The sequence below is a fragment of the Schistocerca americana genome, chromosome 2, assembly GCF_021461395.2.
Source record: "Schistocerca americana isolate TAMUIC-IGC-003095 chromosome 2, iqSchAmer2.1, whole genome shotgun sequence".
NCBI lineage: Eukaryota > Metazoa > Arthropoda > Insecta > Orthoptera > Acrididae > Schistocerca > Schistocerca americana.
This window is the reverse complement of record NC_060120.1, coordinates 293199935-293217539: the sequence shown is the minus strand read 5'-3', so window position 1 is coordinate 293217539 and position 17605 is coordinate 293199935. Positions and strand designations below refer to the sequence as shown.

At 54.6% G+C, this 17605-nt stretch overlaps 40 non-coding genes across 40 annotated transcripts; 32 read left to right on the top strand and 8 right to left on the bottom strand.

Moving 5' to 3' along the window:
• The first annotated feature begins 49 nt into the window (after positions 1-49).
• On the top strand, positions 50-123 carry Trnai-aau. Its single transcript has one exon. It is a non-coding gene; the product is annotated as a tRNA-Ile (tRNA).
• Positions 124-733: 610 nt separating this feature from the next.
• Trnag-ucc lies at positions 734-805 on the bottom strand. Its single transcript has one exon. It is a non-coding gene; the product is annotated as a tRNA-Gly (tRNA).
• Positions 806-1147: 342 nt separating this feature from the next.
• On the top strand, positions 1148-1218 carry Trnag-gcc. The gene has a single exon. It is a non-coding gene; the product is annotated as a tRNA-Gly (tRNA).
• Positions 1219-1599: 381 nt separating this feature from the next.
• Positions 1600-1672, top strand: Trnam-cau. Its single transcript has one exon. It is a non-coding gene; the product is annotated as a tRNA-Met (tRNA).
• A 305-nt stretch (positions 1673-1977) lies between these two features.
• Positions 1978-2049, top strand: Trnae-uuc. The gene has a single exon. It is a non-coding gene; the product is annotated as a tRNA-Glu (tRNA).
• Positions 2050-2247: 198 nt separating this feature from the next.
• Positions 2248-2321, top strand: Trnai-aau. The gene has a single exon. It is a non-coding gene; the product is annotated as a tRNA-Ile (tRNA).
• Positions 2322-2931: 610 nt separating this feature from the next.
• On the bottom strand, positions 2932-3003 carry Trnag-ucc. The gene has a single exon. It is a non-coding gene; the product is annotated as a tRNA-Gly (tRNA).
• Positions 3004-3345: 342 nt separating this feature from the next.
• Trnag-gcc lies at positions 3346-3416 on the top strand. Its single transcript has one exon. It is a non-coding gene; the product is annotated as a tRNA-Gly (tRNA).
• A 381-nt stretch (positions 3417-3797) lies between these two features.
• On the top strand, positions 3798-3870 carry Trnam-cau. Its single transcript has one exon. It is a non-coding gene; the product is annotated as a tRNA-Met (tRNA).
• Positions 3871-4175: 305 nt separating this feature from the next.
• Positions 4176-4247, top strand: Trnae-uuc. Its single transcript has one exon. It is a non-coding gene; the product is annotated as a tRNA-Glu (tRNA).
• Positions 4248-4445: 198 nt separating this feature from the next.
• On the top strand, positions 4446-4519 carry Trnai-aau. The gene has a single exon. It is a non-coding gene; the product is annotated as a tRNA-Ile (tRNA).
• Positions 4520-5129: 610 nt separating this feature from the next.
• Positions 5130-5201, bottom strand: Trnag-ucc. Its single transcript has one exon. It is a non-coding gene; the product is annotated as a tRNA-Gly (tRNA).
• A 342-nt stretch (positions 5202-5543) lies between these two features.
• On the top strand, positions 5544-5614 carry Trnag-gcc. The gene has a single exon. It is a non-coding gene; the product is annotated as a tRNA-Gly (tRNA).
• Positions 5615-5995: 381 nt separating this feature from the next.
• On the top strand, positions 5996-6068 carry Trnam-cau. Its single transcript has one exon. It is a non-coding gene; the product is annotated as a tRNA-Met (tRNA).
• A 305-nt stretch (positions 6069-6373) lies between these two features.
• Trnae-uuc lies at positions 6374-6445 on the top strand. Its single transcript has one exon. It is a non-coding gene; the product is annotated as a tRNA-Glu (tRNA).
• Positions 6446-6643: 198 nt separating this feature from the next.
• Trnai-aau lies at positions 6644-6717 on the top strand. Its single transcript has one exon. It is a non-coding gene; the product is annotated as a tRNA-Ile (tRNA).
• A 610-nt stretch (positions 6718-7327) lies between these two features.
• On the bottom strand, positions 7328-7399 carry Trnag-ucc. The gene has a single exon. It is a non-coding gene; the product is annotated as a tRNA-Gly (tRNA).
• Positions 7400-7741: 342 nt separating this feature from the next.
• Trnag-gcc lies at positions 7742-7812 on the top strand. Its single transcript has one exon. It is a non-coding gene; the product is annotated as a tRNA-Gly (tRNA).
• Positions 7813-8193: 381 nt separating this feature from the next.
• Trnam-cau lies at positions 8194-8266 on the top strand. Its single transcript has one exon. It is a non-coding gene; the product is annotated as a tRNA-Met (tRNA).
• A 305-nt stretch (positions 8267-8571) lies between these two features.
• Trnae-uuc lies at positions 8572-8643 on the top strand. The gene has a single exon. It is a non-coding gene; the product is annotated as a tRNA-Glu (tRNA).
• Positions 8644-8841: 198 nt separating this feature from the next.
• On the top strand, positions 8842-8915 carry Trnai-aau. Its single transcript has one exon. It is a non-coding gene; the product is annotated as a tRNA-Ile (tRNA).
• A 610-nt stretch (positions 8916-9525) lies between these two features.
• Trnag-ucc lies at positions 9526-9597 on the bottom strand. Its single transcript has one exon. It is a non-coding gene; the product is annotated as a tRNA-Gly (tRNA).
• Positions 9598-9939: 342 nt separating this feature from the next.
• On the top strand, positions 9940-10010 carry Trnag-gcc. Its single transcript has one exon. It is a non-coding gene; the product is annotated as a tRNA-Gly (tRNA).
• A 381-nt stretch (positions 10011-10391) lies between these two features.
• Trnam-cau lies at positions 10392-10464 on the top strand. Its single transcript has one exon. It is a non-coding gene; the product is annotated as a tRNA-Met (tRNA).
• A 305-nt stretch (positions 10465-10769) lies between these two features.
• Positions 10770-10841, top strand: Trnae-uuc. The gene has a single exon. It is a non-coding gene; the product is annotated as a tRNA-Glu (tRNA).
• Positions 10842-11039: 198 nt separating this feature from the next.
• Positions 11040-11113, top strand: Trnai-aau. The gene has a single exon. It is a non-coding gene; the product is annotated as a tRNA-Ile (tRNA).
• A 610-nt stretch (positions 11114-11723) lies between these two features.
• Trnag-ucc lies at positions 11724-11795 on the bottom strand. The gene has a single exon. It is a non-coding gene; the product is annotated as a tRNA-Gly (tRNA).
• A 342-nt stretch (positions 11796-12137) lies between these two features.
• Trnag-gcc lies at positions 12138-12208 on the top strand. Its single transcript has one exon. It is a non-coding gene; the product is annotated as a tRNA-Gly (tRNA).
• Positions 12209-12589: 381 nt separating this feature from the next.
• Trnam-cau lies at positions 12590-12662 on the top strand. The gene has a single exon. It is a non-coding gene; the product is annotated as a tRNA-Met (tRNA).
• A 305-nt stretch (positions 12663-12967) lies between these two features.
• Positions 12968-13039, top strand: Trnae-uuc. Its single transcript has one exon. It is a non-coding gene; the product is annotated as a tRNA-Glu (tRNA).
• Positions 13040-13237: 198 nt separating this feature from the next.
• Trnai-aau lies at positions 13238-13311 on the top strand. The gene has a single exon. It is a non-coding gene; the product is annotated as a tRNA-Ile (tRNA).
• Positions 13312-13921: 610 nt separating this feature from the next.
• Trnag-ucc lies at positions 13922-13993 on the bottom strand. The gene has a single exon. It is a non-coding gene; the product is annotated as a tRNA-Gly (tRNA).
• A 342-nt stretch (positions 13994-14335) lies between these two features.
• Positions 14336-14406, top strand: Trnag-gcc. Its single transcript has one exon. It is a non-coding gene; the product is annotated as a tRNA-Gly (tRNA).
• A 381-nt stretch (positions 14407-14787) lies between these two features.
• Trnam-cau lies at positions 14788-14860 on the top strand. The gene has a single exon. It is a non-coding gene; the product is annotated as a tRNA-Met (tRNA).
• A 305-nt stretch (positions 14861-15165) lies between these two features.
• On the top strand, positions 15166-15237 carry Trnae-uuc. The gene has a single exon. It is a non-coding gene; the product is annotated as a tRNA-Glu (tRNA).
• Positions 15238-15435: 198 nt separating this feature from the next.
• Positions 15436-15509, top strand: Trnai-aau. Its single transcript has one exon. It is a non-coding gene; the product is annotated as a tRNA-Ile (tRNA).
• A 610-nt stretch (positions 15510-16119) lies between these two features.
• On the bottom strand, positions 16120-16191 carry Trnag-ucc. Its single transcript has one exon. It is a non-coding gene; the product is annotated as a tRNA-Gly (tRNA).
• A 342-nt stretch (positions 16192-16533) lies between these two features.
• Positions 16534-16604, top strand: Trnag-gcc. Its single transcript has one exon. It is a non-coding gene; the product is annotated as a tRNA-Gly (tRNA).
• Positions 16605-16985: 381 nt separating this feature from the next.
• Positions 16986-17058, top strand: Trnam-cau. The gene has a single exon. It is a non-coding gene; the product is annotated as a tRNA-Met (tRNA).
• A 305-nt stretch (positions 17059-17363) lies between these two features.
• On the top strand, positions 17364-17435 carry Trnae-uuc. Its single transcript has one exon. It is a non-coding gene; the product is annotated as a tRNA-Glu (tRNA).
• Positions 17436-17605: the final 170 nt, after the last annotated feature.

Genomic DNA, 17605 nt, shown 5'->3' with positions numbered 1-17605 from the left:
CTTCATGCCACCTGTTTCCAGCGTAGGGCTGAGCAACTGCATCTGCCGAGGCCCGTTAGCTCAGTTGGTTAGAGCGTCGTGCTAATAACGCGAAGGTCGTGGGTTCGATCCCCCCACGGGCCACTACTCTTTTACTACTACGAAAAGGCAGCGCCGATTTCAGCTGGCGAGTGTGATGACCAAAAGATCATCACCCTGCGTGGAAGTTGACAGAGGATCCGAACCCGACTCGTCGGGAAGCGCTACAGCATTCACTCGGCAATGGCCATAATATCTTGAATACACTGGTTCTCAACCGATAAAGAGAAAATGAAAGAAAATGTCCGATTGCCGATGCGTAACAACTTTGGCCCTTGTCAGTACTTGGGCGGGTGAGCGCATGGGAACACAGGGCACTATTTGCACTTTTACTTCCTATTTTTGTTTCTCCTTTGTTTTCGGAGCTACAGCCCGATTCGGTCAGGGAGACGCCACCGTGAAATGAAGGGGGCGTGCTGTGTGTCCATCGCCTCGCCTCTCCTTACCTCTCTCAGTCGTTTCTCGTGCTTGTCGTTTTGATAAAGGCCGATTTGAGAGCGTCAGCTCTCGCGTCAGCTGAGCAAAGTCGAGACAAGTCGAGACACGAGACAAGTCGAGACACACTAAGGGCTGGTATGCAGCGAGTAAGAGCGCGAAAAAACAATAATTTAAGAGCGCGTGGCAAAAGTACTCATACGCGAAATTAAAAGCCTGCTGCGGTGGCCGGGAATCGAACCCGGATCAACTGCTTGGAAGGCAACTATGCTGACCATTACACCACCACCGCACAAGCGAGCGCCGCGCGTCCGCGCTGTGTCGGCTTCCCGCCAGTCGGCAGCGGCCGAAGGTGATCGTACCTGGCAGGCGCATTTCGAGGCAGGCTAGGGGAGCACATCCAGACGCATTCGGACAGCGTATCCGCGCACATTTCGCATCCTTTGGCAAGAGTTGGGCGCCGGCGACGCAAGAGTACGCAGAGGACCGCGTTCTGGCGGCATTTTTAAGCAGTGCAGTGCAGGATTCAGCGTCTGCAGCATCTTTCCCACAGAATGCTACGGCGCTTGACGGCAGTCCCACTTTCCCTTGAGACATCTGCTCGGGAAGCAGCGTCAAGTTACCGCTGGACCCAGCATCGGTGGTTCAGTGGTAGAATGCTCGCCTGCCACGCGGGCGGCCCGGGTTCGATTCCCGGCCGATGCATCATTTTGCTTTTCCCGCGATGATGCTGCCGCGTCGCTTGAGCGCTTGAGATGCACGATCCACAAGAATGTGTAGCTGGATTTCCCTTGAGAAGGACCGAGAACGCAGCACTCGCGGGTCCCCACTAGGACGCTCGCATCATGTTCTACAGACTAGCGTCGGCCTGGCCTCACAAGTTGCTGGGTCCGGGTGCCTCCGAGGCTCTGAACTTTAACGACAAGGAGTGCTGCCTATCGTTGCAACAGCTGCAGCAGCACCGCAATCAACTGGGCCGGCAGTGCACGTGTAGCAACAGAACACGTTATCCAGGAAGTACAGTGTCTCTACGTCTAATATTGGGTACGGTATTTACCCAGTTTCCAGGACAAGCGGTGCACCCGTGCCTCGGTAGCGCAGTAGGCAGCGCGTAAGTCTCATAATCTTAAGGTCGTGAGTTCGATCCTCACCCGGGGCATTTAATTTTCTGTGACTGATGGTGGTGCTGTTGCTAGGGCGCCAACGTATTTCTTGTTTGTTGTCCACAACGTTTCAACGCTTCAGCGGGAAAATGTTTACTTCCTGTTATTGCTACTTACAGCTTCCCTTTTCCTCTTCTCCCAGCAGAGCATGAAGCCAAAAGCATTGCTCTGCGACGTTTGAGGTGCGCGCCTTGCCAGTCAGTATGTGCAAAGATGCTCGCAAAGAGAGAGGGGCGCCGACGCGGCACTCGACACGAAATGCGACAAGCGACCGTACGAACGGTCGAACGAAACGTCCACATCCGGTGTGGTCTAGTGGCTAGGATACCTGGCTTTCACCCAGGAGGCCCGGGTTCGATTCCCGGTACCGGAACGGAATTTTTTCCACACGAATCGTGGCAAGTTTGAGCTGTCCGAGCAGCCGTTTGCCGTCCTGCTCGCAATATAGCTACTGTTTCGTGACCGTCAGCAGAATATAGACTAGGGAAGCAGACACACGACGACCATAGAAATGGTGTATGGCTTCATGCCACCTGTTTCCAGCGTAGGGCTGAGCAACTGCATCTGCCGAGGCCCGTTAGCTCAGTTGGTTAGAGCGTCGTGCTAATAACGCGAAGGTCGTGGGTTCGATCCCCCCACGGGCCACTACTCTTTTACTACTACGAAAAGGCAGCGCCGATTTCAGCTGGCGAGTGTGATGACCAAAAGATCATCACCCTGCGTGGAAGTTGACAGAGGATCCGAACCCGACTCGTCGGGAAGCGCTACAGCATTCACTCGGCAATGGCCATAATATCTTGAATACACTGGTTCTCAACCGATAAAGAGAAAATGAAAGAAAATGTCCGATTGCCGATGCGTAACAACTTTGGCCCTTGTCAGTACTTGGGCGGGTGAGCGCATGGGAACACAGGGCACTATTTGCACTTTTACTTCCTATTTTTGTTTCTCCTTTGTTTTCGGAGCTACAGCCCGATTCGGTCAGGGAGACGCCACCGTGAAATGAAGGGGGCGTGCTGTGTGTCCATCGCCTCGCCTCTCCTTACCTCTCTCAGTCGTTTCTCGTGCTTGTCGTTTTGATAAAGGCCGATTTGAGAGCGTCAGCTCTCGCGTCAGCTGAGCAAAGTCGAGACAAGTCGAGACACGAGACAAGTCGAGACACACTAAGGGCTGGTATGCAGCGAGTAAGAGCGCGAAAAAACAATAATTTAAGAGCGCGTGGCAAAAGTACTCATACGCGAAATTAAAAGCCTGCTGCGGTGGCCGGGAATCGAACCCGGATCAACTGCTTGGAAGGCAACTATGCTGACCATTACACCACCACCGCACAAGCGAGCGCCGCGCGTCCGCGCTGTGTCGGCTTCCCGCCAGTCGGCAGCGGCCGAAGGTGATCGTACCTGGCAGGCGCATTTCGAGGCAGGCTAGGGGAGCACATCCAGACGCATTCGGACAGCGTATCCGCGCACATTTCGCATCCTTTGGCAAGAGTTGGGCGCCGGCGACGCAAGAGTACGCAGAGGACCGCGTTCTGGCGGCATTTTTAAGCAGTGCAGTGCAGGATTCAGCGTCTGCAGCATCTTTCCCACAGAATGCTACGGCGCTTGACGGCAGTCCCACTTTCCCTTGAGACATCTGCTCGGGAAGCAGCGTCAAGTTACCGCTGGACCCAGCATCGGTGGTTCAGTGGTAGAATGCTCGCCTGCCACGCGGGCGGCCCGGGTTCGATTCCCGGCCGATGCATCATTTTGCTTTTCCCGCGATGATGCTGCCGCGTCGCTTGAGCGCTTGAGATGCACGATCCACAAGAATGTGTAGCTGGATTTCCCTTGAGAAGGACCGAGAACGCAGCACTCGCGGGTCCCCACTAGGACGCTCGCATCATGTTCTACAGACTAGCGTCGGCCTGGCCTCACAAGTTGCTGGGTCCGGGTGCCTCCGAGGCTCTGAACTTTAACGACAAGGAGTGCTGCCTATCGTTGCAACAGCTGCAGCAGCACCGCAATCAACTGGGCCGGCAGTGCACGTGTAGCAACAGAACACGTTATCCAGGAAGTACAGTGTCTCTACGTCTAATATTGGGTACGGTATTTACCCAGTTTCCAGGACAAGCGGTGCACCCGTGCCTCGGTAGCGCAGTAGGCAGCGCGTAAGTCTCATAATCTTAAGGTCGTGAGTTCGATCCTCACCCGGGGCATTTAATTTTCTGTGACTGATGGTGGTGCTGTTGCTAGGGCGCCAACGTATTTCTTGTTTGTTATCCACAACGTTTCAACGCTTCAGCGGGAAAATGTTTACTTCCTGTTATTGCTACTTACAGCTTCCCTTTTCCTCTTCTCCCAGCAGAGCATGAAGCCAAAAGCATTGCTCTGCGACGTTTGAGGTGCGCGCCTTGCCAGTCAGTATGTGCAAAGATGCTCGCAAAGAGAGAGGGGCGCCGACGCGGCACTCGACACGAAATGCGACAAGCGACCGTACGAACGGTCGAACGAAACGTCCACATCCGGTGTGGTCTAGTGGCTAGGATACCTGGCTTTCACCCAGGAGGCCCGGGTTCGATTCCCGGTACCGGAACGGAATTTTTTCCACACGAATCGTGGCAAGTTTGAGCTGTCCGAGCAGCCGTTTGCCGTCCTGCTCGCAATATAGCTACTGTTTCGTGACCGTCAGCAGAATATAGACTAGGGAAGCAGACACACGACGACCATAGAAATGGTGTATGGCTTCATGCCACCTGTTTCCAGCGTAGGGCTGAGCAACTGCATCTGCCGAGGCCCGTTAGCTCAGTTGGTTAGAGCGTCGTGCTAATAACGCGAAGGTCGTGGGTTCGATCCCCCCACGGGCCACTACTCTTTTACTACTACGAAAAGGCAGCGCCGATTTCAGCTGGCGAGTGTGATGACCAAAAGATCATCACCCTGCGTGGAAGTTGACAGAGGATCCGAACCCGACTCGTCGGGAAGCGCTACAGCATTCACTCGGCAATGGCCATAATATCTTGAATACACTGGTTCTCAACCGATAAAGAGAAAATGAAAGAAAATGTCCGATTGCCGATGCGTAACAACTTTGGCCCTTGTCAGTACTTGGGCGGGTGAGCGCATGGGAACACAGGGCACTATTTGCACTTTTACTTCCTATTTTTGTTTCTCCTTTGTTTTCGGAGCTACAGCCCGATTCGGTCAGGGAGACGCCACCGTGAAATGAAGGGGGCGTGCTGTGTGTCCATCGCCTCGCCTCTCCTTACCTCTCTCAGTCGTTTCTCGTGCTTGTCGTTTTGATAAAGGCCGATTTGAGAGCGTCAGCTCTCGCGTCAGCTGAGCAAAGTCGAGACAAGTCGAGACACGAGACAAGTCGAGACACACTAAGGGCTGGTATGCAGCGAGTAAGAGCGCGAAAAAACAATAATTTAAGAGCGCGTGGCAAAAGTACTCATACGCGAAATTAAAAGCCTGCTGCGGTGGCCGGGAATCGAACCCGGATCAACTGCTTGGAAGGCAACTATGCTGACCATTACACCACCACCGCACAAGCGAGCGCCGCGCGTCCGCGCTGTGTCGGCTTCCCGCCAGTCGGCAGCGGCCGAAGGTGATCGTACCTGGCAGGCGCATTTCGAGGCAGGCTAGGGGAGCACATCCAGACGCATTCGGACAGCGTATCCGCGCACATTTCGCATCCTTTGGCAAGAGTTGGGCGCCGGCGACGCAAGAGTACGCAGAGGACCGCGTTCTGGCGGCATTTTTAAGCAGTGCAGTGCAGGATTCAGCGTCTGCAGCATCTTTCCCACAGAATGCTACGGCGCTTGACGGCAGTCCCACTTTCCCTTGAGACATCTGCTCGGGAAGCAGCGTCAAGTTACCGCTGGACCCAGCATCGGTGGTTCAGTGGTAGAATGCTCGCCTGCCACGCGGGCGGCCCGGGTTCGATTCCCGGCCGATGCATCATTTTGCTTTTCCCGCGATGATGCTGCCGCGTCGCTTGAGCGCTTGAGATGCACGATCCACAAGAATGTGTAGCTGGATTTCCCTTGAGAAGGACCGAGAACGCAGCACTCGCGGGTCCCCACTAGGACGCTCGCATCATGTTCTACAGACTAGCGTCGGCCTGGCCTCACAAGTTGCTGGGTCCGGGTGCCTCCGAGGCTCTGAACTTTAACGACAAGGAGTGCTGCCTATCGTTGCAACAGCTGCAGCAGCACCGCAATCAACTGGGCCGGCAGTGCACGTGTAGCAACAGAACACGTTATCCAGGAAGTACAGTGTCTCTACGTCTAATATTGGGTACGGTATTTACCCAGTTTCCAGGACAAGCGGTGCACCCGTGCCTCGGTAGCGCAGTAGGCAGCGCGTAAGTCTCATAATCTTAAGGTCGTGAGTTCGATCCTCACCCGGGGCATTTAATTTTCTGTGACTGATGGTGGTGCTGTTGCTAGGGCGCCAACGTATTTCTTGTTTGTTATCCACAACGTTTCAACGCTTCAGCGGGAAAATGTTTACTTCCTGTTATTGCTACTTACAGCTTCCCTTTTCCTCTTCTCCCAGCAGAGCATGAAGCCAAAAGCATTGCTCTGCGACGTTTGAGGTGCGCGCCTTGCCAGTCAGTATGTGCAAAGATGCTCGCAAAGAGAGAGGGGCGCCGACGCGGCACTCGACACGAAATGCGACAAGCGACCGTACGAACGGTCGAACGAAACGTCCACATCCGGTGTGGTCTAGTGGCTAGGATACCTGGCTTTCACCCAGGAGGCCCGGGTTCGATTCCCGGTACCGGAACGGAATTTTTTCCACACGAATCGTGGCAAGTTTGAGCTGTCCGAGCAGCCGTTTGCCGTCCTGCTCGCAATATAGCTACTGTTTCGTGACCGTCAGCAGAATATAGACTAGGGAAGCAGACACACGACGACCATAGAAATGGTGTATGGCTTCATGCCACCTGTTTCCAGCGTAGGGCTGAGCAACTGCATCTGCCGAGGCCCGTTAGCTCAGTTGGTTAGAGCGTCGTGCTAATAACGCGAAGGTCGTGGGTTCGATCCCCCCACGGGCCACTACTCTTTTACTACTACGAAAAGGCAGCGCCGATTTCAGCTGGCGAGTGTGATGACCAAAAGATCATCACCCTGCGTGGAAGTTGACAGAGGATCCGAACCCGACTCGTCGGGAAGCGCTACAGCATTCACTCGGCAATGGCCATAATATCTTGAATACACTGGTTCTCAACCGATAAAGAGAAAATGAAAGAAAATGTCCGATTGCCGATGCGTAACAACTTTGGCCCTTGTCAGTACTTGGGCGGGTGAGCGCATGGGAACACAGGGCACTATTTGCACTTTTACTTCCTATTTTTGTTTCTCCTTTGTTTTCGGAGCTACAGCCCGATTCGGTCAGGGAGACGCCACCGTGAAATGAAGGGGGCGTGCTGTGTGTCCATCGCCTCGCCTCTCCTTACCTCTCTCAGTCGTTTCTCGTGCTTGTCGTTTTGATAAAGGCCGATTTGAGAGCGTCAGCTCTCGCGTCAGCTGAGCAAAGTCGAGACAAGTCGAGACACGAGACAAGTCGAGACACACTAAGGGCTGGTATGCAGCGAGTAAGAGCGCGAAAAAACAATAATTTAAGAGCGCGTGGCAAAAGTACTCATACGCGAAATTAAAAGCCTGCTGCGGTGGCCGGGAATCGAACCCGGATCAACTGCTTGGAAGGCAACTATGCTGACCATTACACCACCACCGCACAAGCGAGCGCCGCGCGTCCGCGCTGTGTCGGCTTCCCGCCAGTCGGCAGCGGCCGAAGGTGATCGTACCTGGCAGGCGCATTTCGAGGCAGGCTAGGGGAGCACATCCAGACGCATTCGGACAGCGTATCCGCGCACATTTCGCATCCTTTGGCAAGAGTTGGGCGCCGGCGACGCAAGAGTACGCAGAGGACCGCGTTCTGGCGGCATTTTTAAGCAGTGCAGTGCAGGATTCAGCGTCTGCAGCATCTTTCCCACAGAATGCTACGGCGCTTGACGGCAGTCCCACTTTCCCTTGAGACATCTGCTCGGGAAGCAGCGTCAAGTTACCGCTGGCCCCAGCATCGGTGGTTCAGTGGTAGAATGCTCGCCTGCCACGCGGGCGGCCCGGGTTCGATTCCCGGCCGATGCATCATTTTGCTTTTCCCGCGATGATGCTGCCGCGTCGCTTGAGCGCTTGAGATGCACGATCCACAAGAATGTGTAGCTGGATTTCCCTTGAGAAGGACCGAGAACGCAGCACTCGCGGGTCCCCACTAGGACGCTCGCATCATGTTCTACAGACTAGCGTCGGCCTGGCCTCACAAGTTGCTGGGTCCGGGTGCCTCCGAGGCTCTGAACTTTAACGACAAGGAGTGCTGCCTATCGTTGCAACAGCTGCAGCAGCACCGCAATCAACTGGGCCGGCAGTGCACGTGTAGCAACAGAACACGTTATCCAGGAAGTACAGTGTCTCTACGTCTAATATTGGGTACGGTATTTACCCAGTTTCCAGGACAAGCGGTGCACCCGTGCCTCGGTAGCGCAGTAGGCAGCGCGTAAGTCTCATAATCTTAAGGTCGTGAGTTCGATCCTCACCCGGGGCATTTAATTTTCTGTGACTGATGGTGGTGCTGTTGCTAGGGCGCCAACGTATTTCTTGTTTGTTATCCACAACGTTTCAACGCTTCAGCGGGAAAATGTTTACTTCCTGTTATTGCTACTTACAGCTTCCCTTTTCCTCTTCTCCCAGCAGAGCATGAAGCCAAAAGCATTGCTCTGCGACGTTTGAGGTGCGCGCCTTGCCAGTCAGTATGTGCAAAGATGCTCGCAAAGAGAGAGGGGCGCCGACGCGGCACTCGACACGAAATGCGACAAGCGACCGTACGAACGGTCGAACGAAACGTCCACATCCGGTGTGGTCTAGTGGCTAGGATACCTGGCTTTCACCCAGGAGGCCCGGGTTCGATTCCCGGTACCGGAACGGAATTTTTTCCACACGAATCGTGGCAAGTTTGAGCTGTCCGAGCAGCCGTTTGCCGTCCTGCTCGCAATATAGCTACTGTTTCGTGACCGTCAGCAGAATATAGACTAGGGAAGCAGACACACGACGACCATAGAAATGGTGTATGGCTTCATGCCACCTGTTTCCAGCGTAGGGCTGAGCAACTGCATCTGCCGACGCCCGTTAGCTCAGTTGGTTAGAGCGTCGTGCTAATAACGCGAAGGTCGTGGGTTCGATCCCCCCACGGGCCACTACTCTTTTACTACTACGAAAAGGCAGCGCCGATTTCAGCTGGCGAGTGTGATGACCAAAAGATCATCACCCTGCGTGGAAGTTGACAGAGGATCCGAACCCGACTCGTCGGGAAGCGCTACAGCATTCACTCGGCAATGGCCATAATATCTTGAATACACTGGTTCTCAACCGATAAAGAGAAAATGAAAGAAAATGTCCGATTGCCGATGCGTAACAACTTTGGCCCTTGTCAGTACTTGGGCGGGTGAGCGCATGGGAACACAGGGCACTATTTGCACTTTTACTTCCTATTTTTGTTTCTCCTTTGTTTTCGGAGCTACAGCCCGATTCGGTCAGGGAGACGCCACCGTGAAATGAAGGGGGCGTGCTGTGTGTCCATCGCCTCGCCTCTCCTTACCTCTCTCAGTCGTTTCTCGTGCTTGTCGTTTTGATAAAGGCCGATTTGAGAGCGTCAGCTCTCGCGTCAGCTGAGCAAAGTCGAGACAAGTCGAGACACGAGACAAGTCGAGACACACTAAGGGCTGGTATGCAGCGAGTAAGAGCGCGAAAAAACAATAATTTAAGAGCGCGTGGCAAAAGTACTCATACGCGAAATTAAAAGCATGCTGCGGTGGCCGGGAATCGAACCCGGATCAACTGCTTGGAAGGCAACTATGCTGACCATTACACCACCACCGCACAAGCGAGCGCCGCGCGTCCGCGCTGTGTCGGCTTCCCGCCAGTCGGCAGCGGCCGAAGGTGATCGTACCTGGCAGGCGCATTTCGAGGCAGGCTAGGGGAGCACATCCAGACGCATTCGGACAGCGTATCCGCGCACATTTCGCATCCTTTGGCAAGAGTTGGGCGCCGGCGACGCAAGAGTACGCAGAGGACCGCGTTCTGGCGGCATTTTTAAGCAGTGCAGTGCAGGATTCAGCGTCTGCAGCATCTTTCCCACAGAATGCTACGGCGCTTGACGGCAGTCCCACTTTCCCTTGAGACATCTGCTCGGGAAGCAGCGTCAAGTTACCGCTGGACCCAGCATCGGTGGTTCAGTGGTAGAATGCTCGCCTGCCACGCGGGCGGCCCGGGTTCGATTCCCGGCCGATGCATCATTTTGCTTTTCCCGCGATGATGCTGCCGCGTCGCTTGAGCGCTTGAGATGCACGATCCACAAGAATGTGTAGCTGGATTTCCCTTGAGAAGGACCGAGAACGCAGCACTCGCGGGTCCCCACTAGGACGCTCGCATCATGTTCTACAGACTAGCGTCGGCCTGGCCTCACAAGTTGCTGGGTCCGGGTGCCTCCGAGGCTCTGAACTTTAACGACAAGGAGTGCTGCCTATCGTTGCAACAGCTGCAGCAGCACCGCAATCAACTGGGCCGGCAGTGCACGTGTAGCAACAGAACACGTTATCCAGGAAGTACAGTGTCTCTACGTCTAATATTGGGTACGGTATTTACCCAGTTTCCAGGACAAGCGGTGCACCCGTGCCTCGGTAGCGCAGTAGGCAGCGCGTAAGTCTCATAATCTTAAGGTCGTGAGTTCGATCCTCACCCGGGGCATTTAATTTTCTGTGACTGATGGTGGTGCTGTTGCTAGGGCGCCAACGTATTTCTTGTTTGTTATCCACAACGTTTCAACGCTTCAGCGGGAAAATGTTTACTTCCTGTTATTGCTACTTACAGCTTCCCTTTTCCTCTTCTCCCAGCAGAGCATGAAGCCAAAAGCATTGCTCTGCGACGTTTGAGGTGCGCGCCTTGCCAGTCAGTATGTGCAAAGATGCTCGCAAAGAGAGAGGGGCGCCGACGCGGCACTCGACACGAAATGCGACAAGCGACCGTACGAACGGTCGAACGAAACGTCCACATCCGGTGTGGTCTAGTGGCTAGGATACCTGGCTTTCACCCAGGAGGCCCGGGTTCGATTCCCGGTACCGGAACGGAATTTTTTCCACACGAATCGTGGCAAGTTTGAGCTGTCCGAGCAGCCGTTTGCCGTCCTGCTCGCAATATAGCTACTGTTTCGTGACCGTCAGCAGAATATAGACTAGGGAAGCAGACACACGACGACCATAGAAATGGTGTATGGCTTCATGCCACCTGTTTCCAGCGTAGGGCTGAGCAACTGCATCTGCCGAGGCCCGTTAGCTCAGTTGGTTAGAGCGTCGTGCTAATAACGCGAAGGTCGTGGGTTCGATCCCCCCACGGGCCACTACTCTTTTACTACTACGAAAAGGCAGCGCCGATTTCAGCTGGCGAGTGTGATGACCAAAAGATCATCACCCTGCGTGGAAGTTGACAGAGGATCCGAACCCGACTCGTCGGGAAGCGCTACAGCATTCACTCGGCAATGGCCATAATATCTTGAATACACTGGTTCTCAACCGATAAAGAGAAAATGAAAGAAAATGTCCGATTGCCGATGCGTAACAACTTTGGCCCTTGTCAGTACTTGGGCGGGTGAGCGCATGGGAACACAGGGCACTATTTGCACTTTTACTTCCTATTTTTGTTTCTCCTTTGTTTTCGGAGCTACAGCCCGATTCGGTCAGGGAGACGCCACCGTGAAATGAAGGGGGCGTGCTGTGTGTCCATCGCCTCGCCTCTCCTTACCTCTCTCAGTCGTTTCTCGTGCTTGTCGTTTTGATAAAGGCCGATTTGAGAGCGTCAGCTCTCGCGTCAGCTGAGCAAAGTCGAGACAAGTCGAGACACGAGACAAGTCGAGACACACTAAGGGCTGGTATGCAGCGAGTAAGAGCGCGAAAAAACAATAATTTAAGAGCGCGTGGCAAAAGTACTCATACGCGAAATTAAAAGCCTGCTGCGGTGGCCGGGAATCGAACCCGGATCAACTGCTTGGAAGGCAACTATGCTGACCATTACACCACCACCGCACAAGCGAGCGCCGCGCGTCCGCGCTGTGTCGGCTTCCCGCCAGTCGGCAGCGGCCGAAGGTGATCGTACCTGGCAGGCGCATTTCGAGGCAGGCTAGGGGAGCACATCCAGACGCATTCGGACAGCGTATCCGCGCACATTTCGCATCCTTTGGCAAGAGTTGGGCGCCGGCGACGCAAGAGTACGCAGAGGACCGCGTTCTGGCGGCATTTTTAAGCAGTGCAGTGCAGGATTCAGCGTCTGCAGCATCTTTCCCACAGAATGCTACGGCGCTTGACGGCAGTCCCACTTTCCCTTGAGACATCTGCTCGGGAAGCAGCGTCAAGTTACCGCTGGACCCAGCATCGGTGGTTCAGTGGTAGAATGCTCGCCTGCCACGCGGGCGGCCCGGGTTCGATTCCCGGCCGATGCATCATTTTGCTTTTCCCGCGATGATGCTGCCGCGTCGCTTGAGCGCTTGAGATGCACGATCCACAAGAATGTGTAGCTGGATTTCCCTTGAGAAGGACCGAGAACGCAGCACTCGCGGGTCCCCACTAGGACGCTCGCATCATGTTCTACAGACTAGCGTCGGCCTGGCCTCACAAGTTGCTGGGTCCGGGTGCCTCCGAGGCTCTGAACTTTAACGACAAGGAGTGCTGCCTATCGTTGCAACAGCTGCAGCAGCACCGCAATCAACTGGGCCGGCAGTGCACGTGTAGCAACAGAACACGTTATCCAGGAAGTACAGTGTCTCTACGTCTAATATTGGGTACGGTATTTACCCAGTTTCCAGGACAAGCGGTGCACCCGTGCCTCGGTAGCGCAGTAGGCAGCGCGTAAGTCTCATAATCTTAAGGTCGTGAGTTCGATCCTCACCCGGGGCATTTAATTTTCTGTGACTGATGGTGGTGCTGTTGCTAGGGCGCCAACGTATTTCTTGTTTGTTATCCACAACGTTTCAACGCTTCAGCGGGAAAATGTTTACTTCCTGTTATTGCTACTTACAGCTTCCCTTTTCCTCTTCTCCCAGCAGAGCATGAAGCCAAAAGCATTGCTCTGCGACGTTTGAGGTGCGCGCCTTGCCAGTCAGTATGTGCAAAGATGCTCGCAAAGAGAGAGGGGCGCCGACGCGGCACTCGACACGAAATGCGACAAGCGACCGTACGAACGGTCGAACGAAACGTCCACATCCGGTGTGGTCTAGTGGCTAGGATACCTGGCTTTCACCCAGGAGGCCCGGGTTCGATTCCCGGTACCGGAACGGAATTTTTTCCACACGAATCGTGGCAAGTTTGAGCTGTCCGAGCAGCCGTTTGCCGTCCTGCTCGCAATATAGCTACTGTTTCGTGACCGTCAGCAGAATATAGACTAGGGAAGCAGACACACGACGACCATAGAAATGGTGTATGGCTTCATGCCACCTGTTTCCAGCGTAGGGCTGAGCAACTGCATCTGCCGAGGCCCGTTAGCTCAGTTGGTTAGAGCGTCGTGCTAATAACGCGAAGGTCGTGGGTTCGATCCCCCCACGGGCCACTACTCTTTTACTACTACGAAAAGGCAGCGCCGATTTCAGCTGGCGAGTGTGATGACCAAAAGATCATCACCCTGCGTGGAAGTTGACAGAGGATCCGAACCCGACTCGTCGGGAAGCGCTACAGCATTCACTCGGCAATGGCCATAATATCTTGAATACACTGGTTCTCAACCGATAAAGAGAAAATGAAAGAAAATGTCCGATTGCCGATGCGTAACAACTTTGGCCCTTGTCAGTACTTGGGCGGGTGAGCGCATGGGAACACAGGGCACTATTTGCACTTTTACTTCCTATTTTTGTTTCTCCTTTGTTTTCGGAGCTACAGCCCGATTCGGTCAGGGAGACGCCACCGTGAAATGAAGGGGGCGTGCTGTGTGTCCATCGCCTCGCCTCTCCTTACCTCTCTCAGTCGTTTCTCGTGCTTGTCGTTTTGATAAAGGCCGATTTGAGAGCGTCAGCTCTCGCGTCAGCTGAGCAAAGTCGAGACAAGTCGAGACACGAGACAAGTCGAGACACACTAAGGGCTGGTATGCAGCGAGTAAGAGCGCGAAAAAACAATAATTTAAGAGCGCGTGGCAAAAGTACTCATACGCGAAATTAAAAGCCTGCTGCGGTGGCCGGGAATCGAACCCGGATCAACTGCTTGGAAGGCAACTATGCTGACCATTACACCACCACCGCACAAGCGAGCGCCGCGCGTCCGCGCTGTGTCGGCTTCCCGCCAGTCGGCAGCGGCCGAAGGTGATCGTACCTGGCAGGCGCATTTCGAGGCAGGCTAGGGGAGCACATCCAGACGCATTCGGACAGCGTATCCGCGCACATTTCGCATCCTTTGGCAAGAGTTGGGCGCCGGCGACGCAAGAGTACGCAGAGGACCGCGTTCTGGCGGCATTTTTAAGCAGTGCAGTGCAGGATTCAGCGTCTGCAGCATCTTTCCCACAGAATGCTACGGCGCTTGACGGCAGTCCCACTTTCCCTTGAGACATCTGCTCGGGAAGCAGCGTCAAGTTACCGCTGGACCCAGCATCGGTGGTTCAGTGGTAGAATGCTCGCCTGCCACGCGGGCGGCCCGGGTTCGATTCCCGGCCGATGCATCATTTTGCTTTTCCCGCGATGATGCTGCCGCGTCGCTTGAGCGCTTGAGATGCACGATCCACAAGAATGTGTAGCTGGATTTCCCTTGAGAAGGACCGAGAACGCAGCACTCGCGGGTCCCCACTAGGACGCTCGCATCATGTTCTACAGACTAGCGTCGGCCTGGCCTCACAAGTTGCTGGGTCCGGGTGCCTCCGAGGCTCTGAACTTTAACGACAAGGAGTGCTGCCTATCGTTGCAACAGCTGCAGCAGCACCGCAATCAACTGGGCCGGCAGTGCACGTGTAGCAACAGAACACGTTATCCAGGAAGTACAGTGTCTCTACGTCTAATATTGGGTACGGTATTTACCCAGTTTCCAGGACAAGCGGTGCACCCGTGCCTCGGTAGCGCAGTAGGCAGCGCGTAAGTCTCATAATCTTAAGGTCGTGAGTTCGATCCTCACCCGGGGCATTTAATTTTCTGTGACTGATGGTGGTGCTGTTGCTAGGGCGCCAACGTATTTCTTGTTTGTTATCCACAACGTTTCAACGCTTCAGCGGGAAAATGTTTACTTCCTGTTATTGCTACTTACAGCTTCCCTTTTCCTCTTCTCCCAGCAGAGCATGAAGCCAAAAGCATTGCTCTGCGACGTTTGAGGTGCGCGCCTTGCCAGTCAGTATGTGCAAAGATGCTCGCAAAGAGAGAGGGGCGCCGACGCGGCACTCGACACGAAATGCGACAAGCGACCGTACGAACGGTCGAACGAAACGTCCACATCCGGTGTGGTCTAGTGGCTAGGATACCTGGCTTTCACCCAGGAGGCCCGGGTTCGATTCCCGGTACCGGAACGGAATTTTTTCCACACGAATCGTGGCAAGTTTGAGCTGTCCGAGCAGCCGTTTGCCGTCCTGCTCGCAATATAGCTACTGTTTCGTGACCGTCAGCAGAATATAGACTAGGGAAGCAGACACACGACGACCATAGAAATGGTGTATGGCTTCATGCCACCTGTTTCCAGCGTAGGGCTGAGCAACTGCATCTGCCGAGGCCCGTTAGCTCAGTTGGTTAGAGCGTCGTGCTAATAACGCGAAGGTCGTGGGTTCGATCCCCCCACGGGCCACTACTCTTTTACTACTACGAAAAGGCAGCGCCGATTTCAGCTGGCGAGTGTGATGACCAAAAGATCATCACCCTGCGTGGAAGTTGACAGAGGATCCGAACCCGACTCGTCGGGAAGCGCTACAGCATTCACTCGGCAATGGCCATAATATCTTGAATACACTGGTTCTCAACCGATAAAGAGAAAATGAAAGAAAATGTCCGATTGCCGATGCGTAACAACTTTGGCCCTTGTCAGTACTTGGGCGGGTGAGCGCATGGGAACACAGGGCACTATTTGCACTTTTACTTCCTATTTTTGTTTCTCCTTTGTTTTCGGAGCTACAGCCCGATTCGGTCAGGGAGACGCCACCGTGAAATGAAGGGGGCGTGCTGTGTGTCCATCGCCTCGCCTCTCCTTACCTCTCTCAGTCGTTTCTCGTGCTTGTCGTTTTGATAAAGGCCGATTTGAGAGCGTCAGCTCTCGCGTCAGCTGAGCAAAGTCGAGACAAGTCGAGACACGAGACAAGTCGAGACACACTAAGGGCTGGTATGCAGCGAGTAAGAGCGCGAAAAAACAATAATTTAAGAGCGCGTGGCAAAAGTACTCATACGCGAAATTAAAAGCCTGCTGCGGTGGCCGGGAATCGAACCCGGATCAACTGCTTGGAAGGCAACTATGCTGACCATTACACCACCACCGCACAAGCGAGCGCCGCGCGTCCGCGCTGTGTCGGCTTCCCGCCAGTCGGCAGCGGCCGAAGGTGATCGTACCTGGCAGGCGCATTTCGAGGCAGGCTAGGGGAGCACATCCAGACGCATTCGGACAGCGTATCCGCGCACATTTCGCATCCTTTGGCAAGAGTTGGGCGCCGGCGACGCAAGAGTACGCAGAGGACCGCGTTCTGGCGGCATTTTTAAGCAGTGCAGTGCAGGATTCAGCGTCTGCAGCATCTTTCCCACAGAATGCTACGGCGCTTGACGGCAGTCCCACTTTCCCTTGAGACATCTGCTCGGGAAGCAGCGTCAAGTTACCGCTGGCCCCAGCATCGGTGGTTCAGTGGTAGAATGCTCGCCTGCCACGCGGGCGGCCCGGGTTCGATTCCCGGCCGATGCATCATTTTGCTTTTCCCGCGATGATGCTGCCGCGTCGCTTGAGCGCTTGAGATGCACGATCCACAAGAATGTGTAGCTGGATTTCCCTTGAGAAGGACCGAGAACGCAGCACTCGCGGGTCCCCACTAGGACGCTCGCATCATGTTCTACAGACTAGCGTCGGCCTGGCCTCACAAGTTGCTGGGTCCGGGTGCCTCCGAGGCTCTGAACTTTAACGACAAGGAGTGCTGCCTATCGTTGCAACAGCTGCAGCAGCACCGCAATCAACTGGGCCGGCAGTGCACGTGTAGCAACAGAACACGTTATCCAGGAAGTACAGTGTCTCTACGTCTAATATTGGGTACGGTATTTACCCAGTTTCCAGGACAAGCGGTGCACCCGTGCCTCGGTAGCGCAGTAGGCAGCGCGTAAGTCTCATAATCTTAAGGTCGTGAGTTCGATCCTCACCCGGGGCATTTAATTTTCTGTGACTGATGGTGGTGCTGTTGCTAGGGCGCCAACGTATTTCTTGTTTGTTATCCACAACGTTTCAACGCTTCAGCGGGAAAATGTTTACTTCCTGTTATTGCTACTTACAGCTTCCCTTTTCCTCTTCTCCCAGCAGAGCATGAAGCCAAAAGCATTGCTCTGCGACGTTTGAGGTGCGCGCCTTGCCAGTCAGTATGTGCAAAGATGCTCGCAAAGAGAGAGGGGCGCCGACGCGGCACTCGACACGAAATGCGACAAGCGACCGTACGAACGGTCGAACGAAACGTCCACATCCGGTGTGGTCTAGTGGCTAGGATACCTGGCTTTCACCCAGGAGGCCCGGGTTCGATTCCCGGTACCGGAACGGAATTTTTTCCACACGAATCGTGGCAAGTTTGAGCTGTCCGAGCAGCCGTTTGCCGTCCTGCTCGCAATATAGCTACTGTTTCGTGACCGTCAGCAGAATATAGACTAGGGAAGCAGACACACGACGACCATAGAAATGGTGTATGGCTTCATGCCACCTGTTTCCAG